This window comes from Ambystoma mexicanum, chromosome 3p, assembly GCF_040938575.1.
Source record: "Ambystoma mexicanum isolate Mex_15411 chromosome 3p, UKY_AmexF1_1, whole genome shotgun sequence".
NCBI lineage: Eukaryota > Metazoa > Chordata > Amphibia > Caudata > Ambystomatidae > Ambystoma > Ambystoma mexicanum.
In genome coordinates, this window is record NC_090925.1 from 131527118 (window position 1) to 131551452 (window position 24335).

A 24335-nucleotide genomic window follows, 5' to 3' on the forward strand; every position below is an offset into this window, starting at 1 on the left:
GACTGTCTAATTGCCGCTGAAGACAGATAGCTGTTTGTTCCAGGAGTAAGATGTCATCCGCGTAGAGCAGTCGTGTTACTTTCGACTCACCGATTTTGGGTGCAAATGAGCGAGTGTCGTTTTCTGCTTCCACTATGTCTGCCATATATGCCTTGTACAATGCTGGAGCCAGGGGGCAGCCTTGCTTAACCCCTCTCGCTGTTTGTATAGTTTTTGACAAGAGGCAGGCGTCATTGAGGCGTACTCTGATTGAGGTCTTACTGTGCAAGGCTTTGACTGGGTCTAGAATTGATGGTGGACATTTCTGTTTTTCTAGTTTTCTCCATAGTTTTTCCCTGTTTACGCGGTCAAATGGATGGACCAAATCAATCGTTGCTATATATATTGTTGGATGACCCTCGGAAAGTTTAGACTTCAGGATACTCAGCATCATGATGTTAACCGCGGTGCGTAGGCCCTTTTCAAAACCCGATTGTAATGGATCTGCTGTCTTAGCCTCTTTCTGCCATTCACGAAATTCGTCCAGCACCAAGGAGCCAAAATGTTTTCCCAGCACGTCCAATAGTGCTATCGGCCTGTAGTTTTTTGGGTCGTCTCTCAGGACCTTCTTGTAAATCGGGACAACGTTCGCTGTTTTCCATGTTGCAGGGACAGATCTTGTAATCCTGCATCTTGACAAAATGTCTGTTATTAGTGGTGCCCAGATTTCTGGGTCCTGTTTAAGGTCGATATTTGAAATTCCATCGCGGCCTGGGGCGCGGGAGTTGTTTAGCTTCTAACGTTCCATTTGCTTGTACCTCCTTTTTCTGTTATATTTGTTTTTGGTATAGTTTCCTTGAAAAGATTAGTGAAGTGATCCAACCATTTTTCTTCAGAGACGCTGTTGATGATGGTCTTTTCTGTGACTGACGATTTGTTCTTTATTATCGTCCAGAAATGTTCTGAATTCCTTTTGCAAACTGTTCTCAACATGGTCTCGGCATCTTCTTGATATAGTTTCCAACGTATGGATTGAAGCCATGACTTGTAGTTTTTTTTCTGTTGGATTACTAAGTCAAGATTTTCTTGCGTTGGGTTTGTTTGAGCCCTCCTTTTGGCTTTTCTGAGGTTGGATTTCTTTAGCCTCACTTCTTCATTGTGTATATGCAAATTAGTTTTTTCTTTTCTTCTTGCCTGCCTTGGATGTGAATACGGTATGAGAAGTGGGCAATAATCCACTTTGTCTATGATGTTATTGATGGTGTTGAGTCTATTTTCATTTTTGTAAGTTGCTGTGATGGAAATTAGGTCTTGTGTTGTTAACTTTAGCAGGTTTCCTTGAGTGTTAGTTTCTATTTTTTTAGACATTTTCACCGGCGAGTCTTTAGTTGCATGCCATGTTGCTGTTAGTAAATTGTGGTCACTCTGAGTGGTTTTCACTACCTCAAAACTCTTGATTAGTACATATAGACCCTTGGAAGCGAAGATATTATCAATTGTACTCGTGTTTCCTTCGCTTTCCCATGTTGGAATCCTGGGTCGAGCTGTTTCTACGGAGTTGAGGTTATACAAGTCACAGGATTCCATCAGTTCAGATCATGCAAGACCTCTTTTTGCTGATTGCGAGCTGAAGTTTGTTTTATTTCGAGCTGTGTTTTTTTCCTCTTCCGGGGCTAAACAGGTGGCATTCAAATCGCCACATATCAAGATATGGTCCACATTGTAGGCTGTCATTGCTACAGTTAATATTTCTTCTATGTTGTTAAGAAATTCAATCGTTTTGATTGCAGCCGGATTCCGGTAGATATTCAGTAGGAGGATAAGATCTTTTCGTCCTTTCGTCTGTGATTTTCCGTCTTTCTCCCAGTCTAATAATGTCGCTTGGATTACCAAAGATGATACCAGATTATGGGCTATTCTAAAAATTCCGCCTATACGGACGGCTGTTATGAGGCCTGATGTTGGACGACCTCTTTCCCCTTTTTGAGCTGGAGATAGTAAAACCTCAAAGCCATCCATGCTCGGTGGTTGCAATAGCCAGGTCTCTTGCAGACTTAATAAGTCAAATCGGCCTAGGTTTATCTCCCCTGGTTGTGTGAGGTGAATGTGGCCTCTGGTGTTCCATGATCCGATGGTTATAATTTGCTTCGTAGTCTGTGCCGTAGTTTCAAGACCATGGACACAGTATATGGATTGCTATTTTCTAGTATAGCGTGACAGTACCGAGGGGATCCACACCCATCTTTTTGAGTCTTTTTCAATCGTATCCGAGTGATCTTTGGTCAGAGATTTATCACTCACCGGGCATCTCTCTTTCCCTCTAGTGGTCTGCATGTAGATCAAACCCTTTGGTTTCCTGCTTGGCGTATTTTCTGCGTTCCTGTCTTCGTTTTTCCGCTGTCCTTTGATAGGTGAGTTTTCTCTCTGCTTTGTTCTTTCAATGTCTCTAGGGGACTGCCTCGAGTTAAAGCCTTTCGGTTTACGAGTTGCAGACCTTTCCTCTTTTTTGACGTTTTCTTTCTCTGGTGTTTGGTTACGTTTTCTTTTCTCTCTCGCAAAATCTTTTATGTTTGGTATTCTGTGTGTCGTATCCACTCTTTCTTTTCTTTTGGTCTCGTGGTTCCAATCTTTTTCCATTTTATTTCTGTTTTCTCCCTTGTGACCTCTTTCTTCAGATGTTGTTTCTCGTAGGAGGTATCCTCTTTCTGAAAGCTCGCCCGCCGTTAGGAGCACAAGTTTCTTTATTGTTTGGGACATAATATGCAGAAAAATACTGTCTGTCCGTCCCTTGTGTGCAAACTCCACTATATTTATGTCTGCGCTTTTAATTTGCTCTCCTTTAGAAATTTTGTCGAGAAGTTTCATCGTGGCTCTCCTATTCAGAACCATCATCTCTCCTGAACTGTCTCCTCTTTCAAGTTTCAATGTTCGTGTCGACTTACTCTTCTGAGTAAAGATCGCAGATGTTCGCGTTTGGCATTGCTGGCCAGATGAATAAGAGGATCTTCGGTTAAGTCAGTTTCTGTTTTCCTGAGACTGTTCTCTTCGTGTGTAGCCCTCTATCTGTCTGCCTGAACTTTTGTGTCCATAAGTGTTGTCCACTTGTCGGTTTGCTCCTTTACTGGTTAGGTGGTTTTGACTGTGTCGTCTTTCGCTCTTCAAACTTAGTTCTACGGATCTTTCAGCCTCTGATCTATTTTTTTTTTTTTCGAACGTGCTCCTCATAGCCTCCTTGTCTGTTTTTGATTTTGTTTATCCTTGTGTTTGACAGACGGAACAACGTTTTCCTTTCTGGAGTGATCCAGGATCTTTTGTCACTTGGAATGGGTGCTTTAGCTCTCTCTTTTTTTGGAATTGTTATTTGTTTCTTTTCTTGATTTCCTTTTAGATCTCGAGGTGGAGATTTATTATCTACAAATGACACCTTTCTTTTTTTTGTTGTTGGACCCAGTATTTCTGACTCAGAATTTTCAATGGAGTAGACACTTATGTTAAATATGTCAATCATACTTTCATCTGGCATTTATTGATACTCCCTTTTGTCGCATGTCTGCTGGGAACCATTCTCCATGTGTGTGGATTGTTTTTCTGGAACCGTTATCCATTTTGTCATAAGCTCGTTTGTCTTGCTTTCGCTTTCTGATTTCTTCTGTGTCTGTTGTATTTTTAGACATTGAATTTCTTTCGGTATTAACCGATTGTTTGGTGTTGTCTGTCTCGATTGTTGTTGGTTCTTTTCCTTCTTATATCCGTCGAGGTTTTTTTAATTTCAACTGATCCTCTTTGATTTGTCCGTCATTCTCGTTTCAGTTTCGCAAAAAAAATGTTTGGGACTATTGTGTTGCTTTGTACTGCGTGATTCTCGTAAGTGCTCCTTGGCAGTGTCTTTATTCTGAGTGGAAATCTGACTCACACTGGGAATCGCTGGTGTCTCTGTTTGGTTTTTATCAATAATTTTTTCTCGATTCTCAGTCTGATATGTTTGGGTGCTAATGTTCACTGATTTTTATTTGAATTGAAATACCTTGTTCTTTTGCTGTTCTAGAAGATTTGTTTGGGTGTTGGTTGTGTCCGTCATTGTGCGTTTATCTTGAGTATTTGCCTTCCAAGCTTCTGTGGCCAGTATAAATCCTTCTAAGTGAGTCAGTTTTGAAGTGAAGGACGCTAATACGAAGTGTGGTCCTTTAATGTATCGTTAATGGACTCGTATAACTTGCCAAACGGTGCTAAGGCGATAGTTAATGCTGACATCAGCGGCAGTAAATCAGCCTTTTTTCCAAGTGAAATACTTTCTTTTATTTTAAAAATTTCCTGATCACGCTTGACTTTATGTGGGGTAGAGAGGAGTAAACGCAGTGTGTCCGTTAGAGCGTCATCCTTTCTTTGTGGAATAGTCGAGTTCGTGCATCTGGTCGACTCTTTGTGTTTAATCATGTTTTTGTAATTTAGTATGGCCTCTACCAGTTTTGCTTCTTCTTGATTTTTTTCGATGAGTTGTTTGAGGCCTTGATATGATTTCTTGACTTTTTGTCTCCTCTGCGGGTATGGTTTCTTTACCTAGTGCCTGGTCGCTTGTTTTATCATCCAACTCTTTTTGTTTAGTCGTTGATTTGTGATCTAAAGTAGCTTCAGGTATTTTCTCTTCTTCACAGTTTCTTGCGTTGACGGTTATAAGCTTGGATGAGGCTTCTTGATTTTGTTCTCTTTCTGATGGTAACACTTCCGTCTCTAATGTATTCGTTTTTTTTCCTTTCTTTTTTCCCTCGTCATTAACGGCTGGTGCTGGATTCTTGTTTCTGCAGTCACTAGCGAGTTTGAATAGCTCCGTTGTTAGTTGAGGGGTCTTAGTTTGGCTAAGGTGCCAACATATTTGAGGCGAGAAACGGCCACTTTCAGATGATTATGCTGACACTGATTGGTTGAGTTATTTTCTATGCAGGGACGGTGGAATCCCCTGCAGAATTTCCATGTTGGAGAGTTCGAATCGATTCGCCATGGGCGTTTCCCTAATTTCTCAAACAACCTACCGATCGGGTTATTTGTCTGGACTGCCAATTTGCCTGTTTTCTTCGGCTGTAACCTCGGTGGCAGTTTGAAGTTGGGAGTTGATGAGCGAGTAAGGTTAAAGTCTTTGCATAATTTACTTTTTGTGATTTGTTTACCCACAGCTTCCCCTTGTTTGGACTCAGAAGTAATTTCTACTTTTCCATCGTCGTTTTGATCGATGGGTGAGTAGTTTCCATCTTGACGTGGCAATGTTTTGCCTTGATGTTCTCTTGCTGAGTAAGTGTGTGTTTTGATCCAATTATGTTCTCTCAGCATATTAAGGTCGTCCGGTTCACGTTCGTCCAGGTCTTCCAAATCAGATATGGTTCCGTTGAGTGAATTGTTTTCTCTAAGATCTGTTAAGTTTGGGTCTGGACTTGGTAGGTCCACTCTTGCTGTCACCGGATGGACCTCCGTTTTAATTTGCTACTTCTGAAATAATACATTGTTTTCTGTTATTTTCCTTTTGTTTGTGAAAGTCTGGTCTAAAAACTTTTTAAATCCATTTTCTGTGGTTAAATTGTGCGTGTTTATTTCTGGTGTGTATACGTTTTTGTGTGGTTTCTTTGGCATGCCACCAAGAGGCAGCTTACAGGACACTTTTTCTTCTTCATCAATAAGTATAGGGCTCAACCCTTGCTGGTCTCCGGTGGGCTTGGCTCGCCACCCTTTCCTCTCCTCCTCATAATCCACGGCACCAGTGTACCCCGCGACGTCAGGAAAACTCCGTTCACGGAGCTGCGCGGCTGCTTCCGTCACCTCTACTCCCCCAACTGATGCGGCTGTTTTCTCTAGTAACCTCTCCCCACTCGCGCTCCCAGTCTCTCCACATGAAGGCTGCCGTGCCCTGCCCTTGCTGCTGGGAACGTTTCCGTGGTTTTCTTCTTGAGCACGACTGTCTGTAAACACAGCTTCCTACTGCGTGGGCCCATTCAGAGATAGGCCATACTTATGGGGGGATGTGAGGGGGGGATTGGGGTGAGAAGGACACTTTTTGCACTTTTTGTGTAATCACCGTTTCAGTTTTGGTACAATTTTCAGCTGTTTTCTGTGCCTGAATTACCAATGAGGTTTTCATGGTTACAAGGCCACTTCTCAGCAAGCGGCCGGATTCTTCAGAGTTAGTTGTCAACGGTGTTTCCACTAGAGCGGAACCCTCCATAGTGGTACAAGCTTACAACGATTCTGTTGCGATGGTGCAGTGGGATCAAAGAAGAGACCTCCCTCAGTCTCCCGCTTACACGGCAGGCAGTATCGGTAGGAATATATGAGAATCCTACCTTTATGGCCTAATGATCTCAGTTCGACTATTCAGCTTCTCCGTGTGAAGGGGCCGCCAGTCCGAGTTTCTCCACTCATTTTCGTGATGTTAATCCAGGCTGCCCCTCCGCCCACCAGAGCCAAACAGCAGCCCAACAGCACCGGAATAATAAAAAAGCACCGCCCTTTACTCCGTACCCGGGATTCAATGTGTATAATATATGCATGCAGAGCATTTATCCTTGTTTTTCTGGTTCTTATGATACATACGTCATAGGTCCAGGTAAGGTAAAAATCCCTTTGATTCTCCCCACTCCAGTAGCTCATATAAGGTTGTCTAGTGATGAGACAAATGTTACTATGGTTTCTCCTGTAGGGTGGACGATTTCTGATATGCTTTTTAATTATTATGCAATCACTTACTTTAAGGAAAAGAGACACAAAAGGAGTACAGTGGAAGATGATAATATTGACACATATTTAGATAGGACAGCACATTTGTGTAACAACATGTGGTATCGGCACATGAAAAATATGGGTGAGAAGACCTCTAAGGAGAGTTGTTATATTTGTGTGCGTGTACCTTATGCTGTGGATACCTCTAAGATCTTCATAGCCACAGAAGTACCAGTACAGAAAGCCCATTGTCTCACGCATCTTGCCAGACACATGGTCAGTTCCAAGGCGAACAGCAGCTTTGATATGGGTGCCTGAAAGACGTCTCCACGAGAAGATAACTATGTACAAGATTTGAAGACAAAAGAAAAGCCAGAGACACGAAATCTAGTGATAAGATATGAGCAGTCTGGAATAAACGGAGCAGGCATCAGAAGAGAAGAAAACAAGATGCTAGATTGCAATGCAAAAATCCTGAAGAGATATAGAGATTCAAAGAAAGAGGCCAGTTACAAATTAAAGGAACAGTGTCGACTCCAGAAGGATGGGCGGAAGGCCTGATTGTGTTGAGAGCAGCAGCAATTACAGGATGTTATGAGCCAGTTATAGATACAGCAGAGAATGAATGCAAGCACCACTGGATGAAGATTGTGAAGATGTTGACATGGGTCAACGATAAAGGAGGATAGTGTCTTTGGCTAATGCAGCCCTATGCTTCAGAAATAATGGTACAAGAAAGGTGGGGCTAAATAATCAGTGTGGCCGAATCGTTGATGTACCAGGCATGAAGGATGGAACAGTAGTACTAATGGATCCCTACTGGGCCTGTGGGTCCAGAGCTTACATGAAGCTGCCCAAGGATTGGGGAGGGATGTGTTCCCTAGTGCTTATTCACTTTCTAGCATTTGTGATTCCGAAAAGTGACCTGAATATTGGAAAATTTCCAAAAGCAGATGACCATTTGAGAAAGAGAAGATCACTTGAGCTCCAGAGAGAACTACTTTTCGCCTAAATCAATAGAAGCCTTTGATGACATTCCATATGAATACATATTGCTCAGCCAGACCTTAGTGATATTCACAACGATCTTTATGCCTGGGATCCAGACGATGGCCAATGCTAAGTGGTTACAGATTACCAGATGAGAGCTCCTGCATACGATCAATACCACTATAAGGGGATTAAATGCGATCAAGGAAGAACTAAGAGCCATAAGACTGATGACTGTCCATAATAGATATGTTCTTGACATGATCACAGCAGTGGATGTAGGTGTTTGCGCCAAAATTGAAGAATTATGTTGCATGTTCATACCTTCTCATGATGACGAGAACGGGACCTTGATGGAGACCATAACGCTGCTCACAAACCTGCACAACAAGATGGAAGATGAGACGGAAGATAGTGCAGATGACAGCTGGTTTGCGTTCCTTTTCTTATGGGTTCCACAGTGGATGGTGAATATCTTCAAGCTCTTGGGAGCAATACTAGTGATGGTGATGTTTGGATTCTGTGTAATGTAGTCATATGACCTGGAGTGTCGATGAACATGTGAAATCAGCAGGATCTCTGAAGGGAGTAATGAAGCACTTTTTCAAGAACGGATGCCGAGATGTGGAGACCGGTGAAGGAGTGGTTGATGACTCGACCAGAGGGGGGAGTATAGAGGAGGAGCCGAATGCCTCTACAGGACGTCCCGCCCCTATTTTGCCTATATGTCAGAAACCGGAAATTGTGACATGTGCAACGCCAGCAATGATACCTATACCACAAAGAATCTTTGAGGCAAGATATCTGTTGAGAAGACCCTATGTGAAGTATCCCCAAAAGACTGATGGTCTCTTAGGAGAAGCGCCTGAAGAAGTATATGTTGCGAAGTGCCTTGCAGGCTTAACTTAGGTTATATATTAGGTTTATTCAAGACACTTCAGTTACAGTTACATGGAGGTAAATACAGGAGTATGGAGTATTATCAGCACTGGCCCCATCACCCAGGCAGGGGAGCTCTAACTGCCTGCCTCAGTACGGAACCCTCAGATCAGCATTCCATCATTCACCCAACAACATTCCATATGACATCACACACTCACATATGGCAGATCAACACAGACAGTCACTATATAACACATCTCCCTCCTTTTCCAAGGAGCTCTAACTGCCTGCCTCAGTACGGAACCCTCAGATCAGCATTCCATCATTCACCCAACAACATTCCATATGACATCACACACTCACATATGGCAGATCAACACAGACAGTCACTATATAACACATCTCCCTCCTTTTCCAAAACCACACACACAGGAAGTCACAACGTAACACATCTCCTTCCTTTTCCAGACCATACATGTACAAATCAGACACACAAAAAGGTATTTCTCTAAACCCGTCTCAAACACGCATCTAATACTTAACCGAAACAGACACATTCACAGCGACACAACACCACTCACCCATTCAAACATAAAATATACTCAGCCTGTTGGGTGTGACCTCTACTCAGCCAACACATTCAAATACTGCGGAAGAAGATGAGACACTGGCCAGGTATCCCAAACCCATCTGCGTACCCGGTGAATGACCACAGTCAACTAAATACATACTCGCTAGAGACTGACATGCCACACCCCACTAATTTGGATGAAACACAGGCTTTGACAAAACTACATATAAGAAAATATACTACAGAGGGGCTACCTCCTTTAACACTTGCGGGAACACACGACAAGGTACTCATCCACTGAGGTACCTGTCCTACTCTACACGGGCTGAGGCGCTACCTCACGCACATCACTATGTTCCTCAAACCTGAGGCGCTATCTCCCTCATATACACTTGTGTCCATTCACATCAGTGGCGCTTTTCTTGCTAACACTAATAGAGACCTACCGGAGGCGCTACCTCACTCATATGCACTCATATCCATGCACAACAGAGGCGCTACCTCTCTCTAATACTTGGCATAAACCCGGAGGCGCTACCTCCCTAACATACCCTAGTGACACTCACCTCAGAGGCGCTACCTCTCAAAGGAAACTTATTGTCACTTTTACTAGAGGCGCTACCTCCCTAAAATACCCGTTGGGCCACACTTATCAGAGGCGCTACCCCCATCAAACGTGACCTACATAACAGAGGCGCTACCTCTAAATAACATCAAAGTGTCATTCACCAACAGAGGCGCTACCCCTTACTGATACTGATGACGACACATACACATCTCTCCTTCCTTACAAAATGTCATTCACATCAGAAGCGCTACTTCTTCAGTTACTGCCTGATACATACCATCTACATGCCCATTGTTGTGTATCTATCTTACTTCCAACTTTAACTGAATCATGTAAAGACATTTTACAATTCAGCATCTTATCTGTGGTCATTAAGTTAACCTCCATTTTTATCCTATAAGTCCATGGTCTAGTTTGACCCTAAGTAAAATGACAACTGAACTTCTGAAAATCCTCAAAAAGATTATACTAGCTCACTCTTCCACATGCAACTCCATTAGATACATGCACCATAACATTACTAAATGTCCATTAACTGCTAGTAGCTTCTTCCTTAAACAATTGTTACTCCCAGACATGTTGCACTTTAACGTACCCATCACATTACTCAAAGTCCATAAATTACTCGTAGATCTGTTCCCATGAAAACTTCTCATTGGACACTAGAAATTAAATACCATAAAATAAACAGTACCTCATGTTCCAGTTCCAGTGAAGAAAAAAACAATTCCACATATAAAGCCATTGCTGCCGTTTGGAACATTGCTGCTGTTCAGGAACATTAATCCTTTCCGTGCACACAGCACAAAACACTTTCTATCCATAAACCTGTGATGCGATCACACGGATTGCCACCAGCTGTCTCCTTACTCCTTGACAGCCGTTGTGATCCTGCCGGCATTATTTCTCCAACAAAACACTTTCTTCCCTTTTTTTTTCATTTTAAAATTGACCGCATCCATACGCAGTTCACTGAGCCAGATTTCATTTTCACAAAGCAATCTATTCCGGCGACTTTGAAACTCTCGGCACTCTTCATCGAAGCCGTTGGCCACGTACGCTTGGCTTACCCTTTAATGGAACCTTCTCGCCTAAGCAGGCGCTTCACTCATTATACGCACTCCGGAGCAGACAAACCTGCTAAGCTGAATATCCTGGCTGTTTTAATTTATTCACCCCCACGTTCCAAAGGGGAGGAGTCACAGTTCTGCCCACGTCAGCACGTTGATGCTACGTACCAAGGGCCATTCCTCGGATGTTTTGCTATTCTCTCGATGCAACAGACATAATACAATCTGAAACCGATGAAAGGACCCTTTCGCCGACGCTTGCTGTGAACACATGTTCACAAGCGTTCGAACTTCGCCAACACCCCAGTGCATTCTAATGCGTCATCATTCGGGAGGTGAGTCTCACGCAGTACTCATCTCTGGATCTGCGACATTTATAACGGTCGCAACGGCGCTCCCCTCTGAATACAATCACGGATCCGGAATCTCTTGCTGCACGCATATGCACATTATAGGTGTTGGCCGTAATTACCAAAAGTCCCGGCTTGAACGTTCCCTTTTCATTTAAAACGCTAGTTCAGTGTATTATGCACCATGAAAGTACTGAATAACCCGAGTTTCACCAGATACCATATGTGCCATCACAATTGCTCTAACTCCGCTTCTGTGGCCATATTTAATACGATCTCTTCATGAATTACAACCACTAGAATATTTCATGTATTACAAGACTTCATTGAATTAAACTTCTTTATCTCTGGGATCGGCAAACTTTCACATCCATTTGTCACAGTCTTAACACATTACAGTACATTTCTCTTCACTCCTCTGGCTGCCTGAAAAGGAGAGTGTGTCCTCCCTTCTCCACCAGGGCTTAGGCCAGGTCGCTTCACAAACAGGCTTTGTTTTCCTGGGCATTATCCCCCTAGGAATACTTCATCTTCATACTATTTCATTTAAAAACCCCGTGGGGCTTCCCACTATTACTGTTCCCTGAAGAAGTGGGGTTTCCTTACTCTTCCCCTCCTTAACCCTGGGTGATGGGTCTCTTACTTGTGTTGTGGGGGCAGTGCTGATCTCCGCTGATTACTCCTGTTTACTGCACCCCCCGCAGCAGGCTCCTTCTTCTTCAGCTCCTTCTTTTGTGCGCAGATTCTTGGAGGAAAATCCCATCCTCGTCGCCAATGTTGCGAAGTGACTTGCAGGCTTAACTTAGGTTATATATTAGGTTTATTCAAGACACTTCAGTTACAGTTACATGGAGGTAAATACAGGAGTATGGAGTATTATCAGCACTGGCCCCATCACCCAGGCAGGGGAGCTCTAACTGCCTGCCTCAGTACGGAACCCTCAGATCAGCATTCCATCATTCACCCAACAACATTCCATATGACATCACACACTCACATATGGCAGATCAACACAGACAGTCACTATATAACAGTATAAAGATGCGAAAAGAGAGGAGCTGGTGATGTCACGAAAGATGAGAGTGATGCATTGAGAAGGACGACCAAACAAGAGAGTGTGTAGGTGATATAGAACCTGATGTCGGAATAAAGAATCAAGTAAGCTTTCATGTGGAAAATGAAGATTGCACGTGTGAAGAGCACTGTAGAAAATGGAAGCAGTTTTACAATTGTACAGATGCTGCAACGCAAGTAAACCAAGTATTCATAAGGCTGGCTATATGTAGTATATAGACTGCAGGCGGTGCCGCCAATATTTATATAGAGTTCTGACATTCGATGACGTAATTTAGTAAGCAAGTCTTCAGGAAGAAAGATGGACTGAAAGCTATGTGTGTCGAAGCAAAGAATAGGCTCAAATTCGAAGCAAAACCTAAGAGGCTGTTTGGCTTGATGTCAAAGACTGGGGGCAGCCAAGAACCGATTATCAGCTTGGGAAGAACATTAGACGTGAGGAGCCGAGGATATCCTTTGTTGAGTTGCAAAGAGAGAACACCATGAGTGCCAAGTTTCTTAATTAAAGGCTAGAATATGAGAAAATTCACGGTCTCCGATCACGTGAGGTGAGGATGAAAATAGGCAAAGATCATGGTGCACCAGGCTGAAGATAGCGAGTGCCTGCACACCCTCATATTCCCAGAGGTGAGGAGTTACTACAAGGTCAAGTTTAAAGACAATGTGAATGGCAGATGGCATGAGTGATGAGAGATGTTGGGCTAATTGCGTTGGGAGACACGGTCAGGCTCACCCACCAGCACCTGAGGTACCAGCTTACATGCTGCTAGAGCATCCAATATTCCAGAAGGTTACAAGCATGCCAACCAATTGTAGAAGGCCATATAATGAAGAGCCTTATAGTTTGAGAGCCAATTAAGGGCCTCATTACGACCCAGGCGGTAAGTTACCGCCTGGGTCGTACCCTTACCACCATGGTGTAAACTATGTTTACACCATGGTGGATGGCGGATTTACTGCCCCATTCCAAGGTGAGTGGGGCGGTAAATCCCCATTTCCCATTTTACCCTTCCCCATCCCCATTTTGCCCCATAGGGCATAATGGGAGTGGGGAAGGCGCTAATTACGCCACCGTAAATTACGGTGGCGTAATTAGCACCATGGTCCCTTAGCGCCATGGTGCTAATTACGCCATGGAAAGCAGGCGTTAAACTCACCATGGCGCAAAGGGACCTCGGAATCAGGCGTTAAGGGTCGGTGCCGTTTACGGCGCCGTTAACCCCTTAACGCCTGACTCGTAATGAGGCCCTAAGTCTTGTGTTTCTAATTGCTGCTGAAGATGACTTGCACTATGACTTGCACTAAGGGAGGGCATGAGTGCCCACCTGACTGTAGAGACCCAATCACGATCCTATCCCATATAGAAAGTATACTTAGACTTTCCCTTAGAGCCAATCACAATCTACCGTAGGTTTTCTCCGTTTGCCACGTAGTATGACGTCATGTATGATGAACATTTAGTATATAAATGTGATCATGTACAAGATGTATTGAGAATATGCAGTGCAACGTGTGTTGTCCGTTGTACTCCCTGTTTTAGACAGTTAATTTTAAAACATTTTTGCCAACTTCTTGAGTTGGTCTTGTTATTTAGTTTGAGAAGTTATTCTCCGTCCCATCCATAGGATGACATGTTACCTTGAGTAAAAGGGCCGCTAGGGTTCAGCGGTGGTACCACATGCTGAAATTTGCCTAGTGTGCTGAATCCCCAGAAGGTAAGTGTGTGTTAATTATTATGTATTTATGTATGCATGTTTGAATGTATGTATGCAAATGTATATATGTGTGTTTGAATGTATGTATGTGTGTTTGAATGTAATGTAATACATTGTGTGAGTGTGAGTATGTGTGTGCAGTATTAGTTGAGTGAGTTGCGATGAATCAGAGGTGATTATCCCAAGGACCCTTCTCATGTGGCCAGGGAAAGGCAGATGCTTCCTGATCCTGAGGGTGGTGTTCTGCAGGAGGATCACATGGGGGGACTCGGGTTGTGAAAATTTGGCGTACCCCCTTAATAATTCCCTAAAGACCCTATGGTTTTAATGGCCTACTGTAAAATCGAGACCTGTGAGATAAAGAGATCAGAACAATGGGGACTTCAAGTCCCACAATGCCCGAAGTACTGGGACAAGGAAGAGGGCCTCAGAGGCATGAAACTGGATTGTTATATAGAGGGGATGTAGGACCGGCAGGAATCCCCAGATCACAAATTGTAATACCCAAAAGCCACAAAAATATTTTTCTGGAAATGGCTAACTCTCATTTAAATGGATGTCATTTAGGAACTACAAAAACACATGCTCAAATTGTAAATAGATTCTATTGGCTGGGTATTGATGCTGACGTAAAGAATTTTCAGTACATGTGCCTTATGTCAAAAAAACAGTACTCAAATTCCTCCTCCAATTCCATTACAACCGTTGCCTATTATAGATGTTCCCTTTTCAAGGATAGAAATGGATATGGTATGTCCATTAGAAATCAGACCAACCTCAACGGTAAACGCCACTTCGCTTACATAGCCTGTGCTTAAATTGAACTGCCTAGACTCTGGAAAAGGCTTTGTTACCACAAGCTACTTATTGCCACTCTCGTGCACTCAGGCCTTATTGGATGCTATATCTGTGCCCAAAGTTGCTGCCATTTCCAGTACATAGGTGCTCAGTCGTATTTAGACTATTGTGTCGCTAGTCATCCCTGTAACATATAACTGCACTGTGCCTCACTGCTACCCTATGCAATTCTAGTTGCCATTTTTAACCGCATTTTGACCATCTGCTCTGCTCTGCTGATCTGCTCACCAATTGCCTCTAGATCTGTTGACCTGCAGCCCAATGTGTCCCCGCGCAACATACTTTTATAGCCACTAAACTCAATGCTGTGCTTAATCTGCTCTAAGTGCTATTCTGAATTTAGGGGTTATCTTGAACTAAGTGTTACTCTGAACCTAGGTGCTATTCCCAATCCAGGCGCTATTCTGAATACATGCTACTCTGATCCAAGATGTTAATTGGTACACTGGCGCAATTCTAAACCTAATGCTGTGCTAATTGACAAACGCTTACTATGACCACTTTGCTTACCTGTATCTGAGTCAGATGCCAACCTGCAACCTTGCGCTACATGGATTAGGTAGTATTCTGCTACTCCAAGCAGGCCGCACTGTCCACTGCTAGATTTCGACCCTAGACAGGACACACACTGCACCTTACCCCCCTCACACAATGTTCCTCCCGGGCCTTTACTCTATACTACTGAGAACCATTCTCCACATCACCAATTCCGCATGCCTGCACAGCTCACCCCTTAACTTGACCAGCCTAGGCACCGCATCACCCACCCTCACAGAGCCCAAAACCACAATCATGCTTACCCTACTCGCTCCCCCATGCCTTTCGGACAGGCTGACCAGATTACGAGCCAGACTTCCCAAAATACACGAGCCTAGAGCCAGGGACTCCACACAATCCATACTCACACACCGAACATCCATTAGCTCCTGCGCTAACCTTACGCTAAAAAAACCCGAACCTAAACCCGTCAACTCCACTACAACCAACAATAGAGCGCTCAGCACAGCTACCACCCCCACCCCTGCCAAAGCCAAAACCCTACCTATAAAAGGTGCCCTCATCAACGCACGCTCCATGATTGCCCATGCCACGGACATCACTGATCTCATTTTAGCTGAAGATCTAGACTTCCTAGCCATAACAGAGTCCTGGCTTCATGCAGCCGCAGGCCCAGCCCTTTCGCTAGCCATCCCCACTGACTACACCATCATCCGAGCGGACAGAACTGAAGCTAAAGGCGGTGGTTTGGCCATCATTGCCGAGACCCACCTTAACATCAGACTCATCTCCGCCACACACCTCCCATCATGTGAATCACTTACAGCCAAGCTACCCATCGCTAACTCCCAAACAATATCCATTCACTTACTATACAGACCGCCCGGACCCCCGGGATCTTTCGAGGAAGACCTCAATGCCATCCTTACCGACAACCTAAAAAACTCCTCACAATGCCTTCTCTTAGGAGACTTCAATTTAGGCTACAAAGACCCCAAAGACAATCAAGCCACTCTCATCAGTAACACCCTGTCTGAACTAGGCTTCACACAAAAAGTAACCAGCTCCACCCATAACAAAGGGAGAACAAAGGGAGAACCCTTGATTGGATAGCAGACTATAACTGTGCCGTATCGATCACTAACAACACTCCCCAATCCTGGACCTCCTCTCCTTCTCACTTGAGGCCTCAAGCCCTACAACGAACATGGCACTAGCCCCAGCCATCCACACGAGAAGCAAAAAAAATATTACAGTAGAAAAACTGATCCCGCTCATTCTTCCTACACTAAGCCAACTCCAAGACTCTAATCCCTATGACCTCGTAGAAGGCTATAACAACACCATGCGCATAGCCTTAGACGCCATTGCACCATTGAAACTTAGAAAATCCAAACCAAAAAAGCACCTCAACCAATGGTTCTCCAGCCATCTTAAAACCCTTAGATTGGAAAAGAGTAAACTGGAACAAGTCTGGAGAAAATCTCCGACTGACCACAACAAACTATTGCTTAACAAAATAACGGCCAACTATAAAAAAAGAAATCATAGCGGCCAAACAAGAATCCTATAACCAGAGAATCTCCCAATCCAACTCCAGCTCCAGAGAATTATTTACTATCCTGAAAGAATTGGAAACCCCGGTAACAATCCCAGATACTTGCGTTAAAAACAAACAATGGTGCACCAGTGTCCAAAATGCACTAAACAACAAAGTCACTGGCCTTCAAACAAAAATTAAAAAATAAGAAAGACTCCCTCACCAATCTTACCAACCCCATCAACGCCCACTCGAGCCCTCCACCCTCACACCACACACCTAACACTGCTCGCTTCAGCTTTTCCAAAGTCTCTTCTCTCGAAGTAGAAAAAATAATTCTTGGCCTTAAACCCTCCAACTGCAAAGGTGACCTCTGCCCCCCACAAATCATTAAAGACGCGGCACGAGACCTCTCGCCATTCATCACCAGACTCATCAATGCCTCTTTTTCCTCAGGAACAGTCCCCAGTAACCTTAAAGAGTCCTGGGTCCTCCCTCTCCTCAAAAAACCCTCCCTTGACCCGTCCATCCCAACCAACTACAGACCGATTACCACCGTCCCATTCCTGCTCAAGATACTAGACAAGACAGCATACCAACAAATCCAAAAGTATCTTGAAACAAACCACCTTCTAGGAATAAGACAATCCGGCTTCAGACCCCAACATGGAACTGAAACAGCCCTGATAGATCTGAAAGCCCAAATAGAGGTCCTTAGAGATAACGGGAAAACTGCATTACTACTCCTGCTAGACCTCTCTGCGGCGTTTGACCTAGTTGACCATAAAATCCTATGTAATCATTTAGACTCAGCTGCCCACTTCTCACAAGAAGCCATCAGTTGGATTGAGTCATTCCTCAACAACAGATCCATGCGAGTCTTCTCCTCCTCTGCCGCCGCCGAACCCATCCCCATTACATGTGGAGTCCCACAGGGCTCGTGCGTCTCCCCCACTCTGTACAACGTGTTCACAAAGCCCCTGTTTGATGGTCTAGATGGCCTGGGTATCACCTACACTAACTATGCCGATAATACACAGATCCTCATCCCGTTGACGGGAGATTACAACCAGGATTTGGCCTTGGTGAACAGGGTGTATCTCATCATCCAGGCATGGATGGCTTCGCACAGTCTATGCCTGAATGATGACAAAACTGAACTCATCATCCTTGGTTCCACGTCCAACCTAACCAAACTCGACCACAATTATGCCAACTTCATCATAGATGGGAACCTAATCAAGGTTTCGAAAGAAGTAAAAACCCTAGGAATATACCTCGACTCCTCCCTAACCTTCCACAAACAGGTTAGCTCGATGGCATCCTCTACGGCCTACACATGTAAGCTCATAAGAGCAGCCAAACCCTTCCTCTCCACTCACAGCTGCACTACACTAGCCAAAGCATTGGTATTATCCAAACTGGACTATTGTAACGCCCTCTACATAGGAGCCACCAAGCAAATCACCAACAAAATGCAGACACTTCAAAACAACGCCCTTAGGGCAGCACTCAATATTCCCAGGAGGGAACACATTTCCAATATCAGGAAATCCCATAACTGGCTCAGTACAACAGACAAAATCCTGCTTAAAGTAGCATCGCTCACCCACAAATGCCTGAATAATGCTGCCCCACGCTATCTGGCAGACAGAATATGCAAACACACCCCCATCAGACCCACCAGAACCTCCAATGCTAATCTGCTCACCGTCCCCAGGTTTAAACGCACCAAAATGGGTGGCAACAGCTTCCAGGTGAAAGCACCTCAACACTGGAACTCCCTACCACCATCGCTCAGAACTCCCCAACCTTACTCACTTTTTAGACGCAACTACATCCATTGGTTAAAGAACACGAACCACTAACACCTCTAACACCACGCGGCTGCTCTCCGCGTTGCATGCTTTAAGTGAATCTGTAAATTTGTAATACTAAACTTGTATATATTTGTAATTCTTTAAATACATTTACTGCATTCTCTCCTGCCAAACTGTACACATGTTCCTTCATCGTCACACTGTAATTATGTAATGTAAAGTATAATTATGTAATGTAAAGTATAAGCAACCTGTAACCAAGCTTTGAATCACCTTGCTGCTCATGTGCCCTCATACCCTCGGGTCTGGTGCGCAATACAAATGAATAAACTAAACTAAACTAGGGAATAAATATATATTAGTGATCCTGGATTATGCAACCCAATACCCCGAGGCCTCTCCATTAAGAAACAACATATCACAGAAAATGTAATTCCATTCTTTTCTAGACTAGGGTTTGCAAAAGAGATTTTGGTGGATCAAGGATCCGCAGTATGCTCATGGCCGAGGTTAAGGAAATTCTTCAGATTATAACCTTACACACATCCATTTATCATCCTCAAACTGACGGATAAGTGGAAAGATTTAATCCGACTCTAAAACATATCCTAAAGAAGCTATGGGAGAGAACCTAGGGATGTGGTAGATATGTTATGCAAATCCTGGGAAGAAAGAGACAGGGCTACCATCCTATTATTTTTTTGGAAATGTTTATTGGTTTCACAGAATTACAAAACCTTTCACATCAACATAAAATCCTCCAAATATAAAACCTTCATATTGCATTTAACATTCACCGATAATTCATCACACAGCTTTATCCATTCTAGTTACAAATGCTGTTGAGGATTTCCTCATCTTGAGCATTGCAGTTAATTAAAGAGTGTCTTTCCCATCCAGTACCTCTTGTTAGCTCGCTACCTTAGTTTTTGAACACATTCCACTAGCTTCATCACCGCCAATACAAGGCTTGTTCTTTCACCCAATAGGACTCATACCCCCCATTTTTCTGCCGACAGTGTTGGGGTGTGCCTAGTGTGGCCCTCCAAGAACCTTGATCATACTTCTACTAGGGCTTTACATGAGGTTATGATATGATATGATAGGTTATTTATAACGCATTTAATACCCAGAGGTTTGTAAGCGCGGACCTGGGATTCGAACCTGTGTTGCTCCATGTTGTCTTGCTTCCAAGACGAGAACGTTGCTGCTGAGCTATACTCCCAGGACATTAAGTGAAAGAGAGTTTCAACCCTCCCCACCACCCCACAGTATCTACATTTGGAATTTGCTGGTACAGTATGCTTCCTTGCCAATTCAACTTCTCTAGTGGCCAGAATGTTTAATCTACATCTGAGTAAGAGGTCTCTATTACATGGCGAACTTCTGGAGGTAGGTTGGCAGTTGGTTCAGACCCTTTCGCTCCATACTCAAAATTGGTCTCTGCTTATCCATGCCTCTCCTGTCGACGGTTTCTTTCCAGTCTAGACCCTGAAGCTTTTTTTGACTTTCATAGGGTTTGAGATTAGTTACTCAGACTCGATGTTTGAGTCCCTTTGGAGGACCTCCACTTTTAATCTCCACCGAAACAGGCCTTTCTCTCGCTCGCAATCTTGCATTTGGAGGATTGCAAAGGGGGCCATCAAATCCGCCAGCATGCATTTCCTGTATAGGGCCAAGGATTTCCACACCCCTGCAGAGGGCTCAGTTCATTTCTGATGGTGGACCTTGGGAGGGAGTTTGGTATTTTCAAGATCTTTCACCAAAGAATCCCTCCAATTTTCCCCAAGTTTTCACAGACAGGTTTAGCATTGTTCCAGAGTTATATTTCAGTATCTGAACGACCTTTTGCCGGTAAATGGCTGGTGGCAGGAGGGAGTAGCTGCCATACTTTCTATGCAGGGCCCCACCCTGTAATGATAGCTTTTCACTTTCATCCTAAGAGACACATAATGACTCTCATCATCCGTGTTCTTATTAATTACCACTCCAAGATAGATCATGGAATCAACAACCTCTAGTTCTTCATGCTCCACTCTCCAAACAAACCCAGCCTTTTGTTTTCTATAAGCCAACAACACGGCTAAGACCTTGGATTTCCTCATATTGATTTTCATATCGTTGACCTTCAGATATTTATGGAAAGTGCCAATCCGCCTCTGGTATAGAGTATCCAGGGTACCTCGGTCGTGTTTATTTTCAGGGGGACGCTCAAACTTTTTTTGGGATTCCCCAAGGTCCGACACATATAGGCTAAAGAGTAATGGCGCCATGGTGCAATGAGTATCAATTTTGCTTGAGAGCTGGACGTTGGCAGATAGTCGAACCTGTATTGAGGTCCTTGAGTAAAGACCCCTCATGGTCTCTACCAGGTCGACCAGACAATTCCATTCCCTTAGTTTACTCCAGAGGCGCTCTCTATTTACACGATCAAAGACCTGTTCAAAGTCCATGAAGGCCATATACAAACAGGTCTCCGACTCTAGCACTCTTTGCTTCAAGATATTAATAATGAATAGATGCAAGCGGTGCCTACTCCCTTCACAAACCTAGTTTGTCTAGGGTTCAATCTACCTGTTTTTGTTGCCCATGCATTTAGATCTTGCAGCAGGGCCGATGCGAACGGTTTACCCAGCGAGTCGAGAAGGGCGATTGGGTGATAGTTTTTTTGGACCGCCTCATTCGCCCTTGAATATGGGGACTTTTATGGCTTTCCACCACATTGTCGGGATTTGCTTGGCCCGCATTATCTGTTTAAACATGAATGTTGCCAGTCCTCCCTATGTCACAATGTTCTATTTAAGTATCTGGTTAGACAGCCAATCAGGACCTGCCGCTGTAGAGAAGCTGAGTCTCCCTATCATGAGTCTTACATCTGCAAGCAAAGAGAGCAGAGTAGTGGGAAACCCAATGTTCTTTGGTCACTTGGCCCATCATGTGGGACGATTTGAAATTACCTCTGTTATTGAGGAATTCCCACAAATATCTTGTATCTTTTTGACGGACGATTTACAGCATTTTCTCTGCATCCCTTTGCATTGTCATGGCCCTCGTGGCCAGTAGCCAATTGTGATATTTTTTTTTAGGGCACGTATTTTATCCTTCATTCCTGGGCCTCTTTCCCTCCCAACCTTTCTAATATCAACTCTCATTTCTCTTCTGGCCATCACTAGCCTTTGATCATAGGCTTGTTTTGGGATTATGTCCGAGTTCCCTGTTTTATTGCTTGCTACGCTATAGTCTTTGAGGATCCATAGATATTCTACATTGCTCTGATCCTTTCCATTAGTGGACTCATATTGCAAAGCAATATTTTTAACCTCATACTGCCGCATCCTTAACAGATTTTTTTTCTTCCCCATATTACCTCCACAGGGCCCATTTTCGTCGGATGTGGGGCCCAATTGATGTTCCGTAAAGAGATGGCCAGAAGGTCATGATCGCTGAGAGGTTGCTTTACTATTTCAAATCTAACAATCCTTTCTATCATGTTACTTGAAACAAAGCAATAGTCCAGGCAGGATCTATGCCCCCGGTCTATCACCTCCTGTTTGGGTGTTTAACATGAATAGTTCTCTAGCAGGTGTTTCTGAGGCCCAATGTTGAGCTCTTTCATCCTTTTGCCACTATTTCAGAGGCCATCCATCACCATTCAACAAGCGGGTGTTCAGGTACCCGCATATAATAATGCTGGGATCTTCCCATTCAATCATGGCTTTATCTGCAGTGCTCATTATCAATTTGATACACTTCACCTTCAGACACATGTTAACCCTCCAATATACATTCACTAGAAGGTACTTCGTTACCAACGGGTGTGTTCCCCTACTAAACTTTAGGACTTGCACGCAAGGGTTTGGATTTTCTTGGCTAATCATTGCTAGTCCTGCATCCACCCGTATCAATGTTAGAAGTCCAGAGAAGGGCCTTTACAAGCCGGATTTAGATGAGACTCGTAGCCTTCGCATGCGGGGGTGGATTTAAACCAGGTCTCTTGGAAACAGAAGATGTCATACTGCCCCAAAGAACATGAGTTTTCACTAAATAATATTTTAAATCCTCTTGTATTGCAGCATCTGATGAGAAGCCCCTGTTCCTCTAGGGTTGGGCCAGTCTATTTCTGTTTATTGTTATCCAGCGCTCTGGCTAGCCAGTCCAAATTTGTTGGTCCAACTCCTTGATGTTTCCCAGTTTTGAGACTGAGGCTGTTCTTCTGCATAATACTTTGATTCTCAATGGTAAATTTAGCCCCCAAACTCTGGAACGCTCTGCCGCTCCACATCAAAAATGAGACAACCCTCACTGGATTCAAAAAACGATTGAAAACTTGGCTATTTAATCAAGAGCAATAACATAGCCATTTTATTCTGATGTAAATATACCTTCCTCTGTATGCATGCTAGTGCCATGAATATATATTCTCTGTACTGCTCATGTATATGTCTCGACACCTATTATTGGCCAATGTTATGCTTTGTAATTTATCCATGTATCAAGCTGTCTGTAACCTCGCCGTGATACCTAAGGGTATGGGTGAGTAACAAATGTAATAAATAAAATAAATTAATACAAAAATAAAATAGATCTTTTTAGGAGAAGAGCGCTTGCTTTTTCTTTTGAATTTGGCCCTCATCAGAATTCCTTTTATTGCTAATTGAGATTTTCTTGGAACGCTGCTGAGCTGGATTTTTGTTGGAAATCTCCATCCTACTTGTTTTGTTCCACTCCTGATGATCGCTAAGTTCATAACCCAGGGGCAATAATTTGTCACTCTGGGCTAGCAAACTTTCTTTAGTTAGTGACGAGTCCAAGTGAAGAATCACCCAATCCATTTTTTTCTCAACCACAAATTCTACCACCCTGATATCTTCAGTGGTTATGTGTCTAAGCGCAGGAATATATTGGAGGAGCTTCATAACGTTCCAGCGATTCAGAATTGGAGCATTAGAGCCTGATATAATTCTTTCCAGATACACTTTTAGATCTTTCTTAGGCGCATTCTGTTCAGAGGTAGTTGTCTTTTTATTCTCTGCTGCATTTTCTGGGACCATTTCGGATCAGGAATTTCTGCTGGCTTTTCTGCATTTGTTTGATCTAACTTCACTTGCAGGTCGCCTAGTACTCGTCTTTTTTCTTCCATTGTTTTAAACTGCAAATCATTTTGGGAGGCTGTAGTTTGCTTGTCAGTTGCCATGGATTCACTATTCTGTTGCCCATGCCATTTTGGGCAGATTTGGCTGACTTGTCTTTTGATTTCTGCTCAATCAGATCAACTCGGATTATTCCACTGCGATCTTCTTCCTCTCGGTCCATTATTTAAAGCAGATCACTTAGGCATGTTTCTGTAGTATAATCATTACTCTACACCACTCCATTAGTTCTCAAATCGATGGTAGCAGGGCCCAGCTTTATCAGCTGAGGTGCCTCTAGTGGTAGCACCAGCTACCTTCTTGGGCGTTTCGGTGATTGTCTCATGTCAAGGGATGGGGGTGTCCTTAAATTTCTTTGGAAGGCTCTTAAGGCATTAGATTACTTTTTCTGCTTTGTTGCTATCCCTCTCCATTTTCCCTTCAGCTTTCCCGGATCCACTGAGCGTAACTGATGCATCCTCGGTGGGGCCCGGTTTGAATATAGAAAACATATTTGGCTCCTTTGCTGACCCTTGAATTGGGGATTTTCTGACAGCCTGCACTTCCACAACATCTAATTCTTCACTAC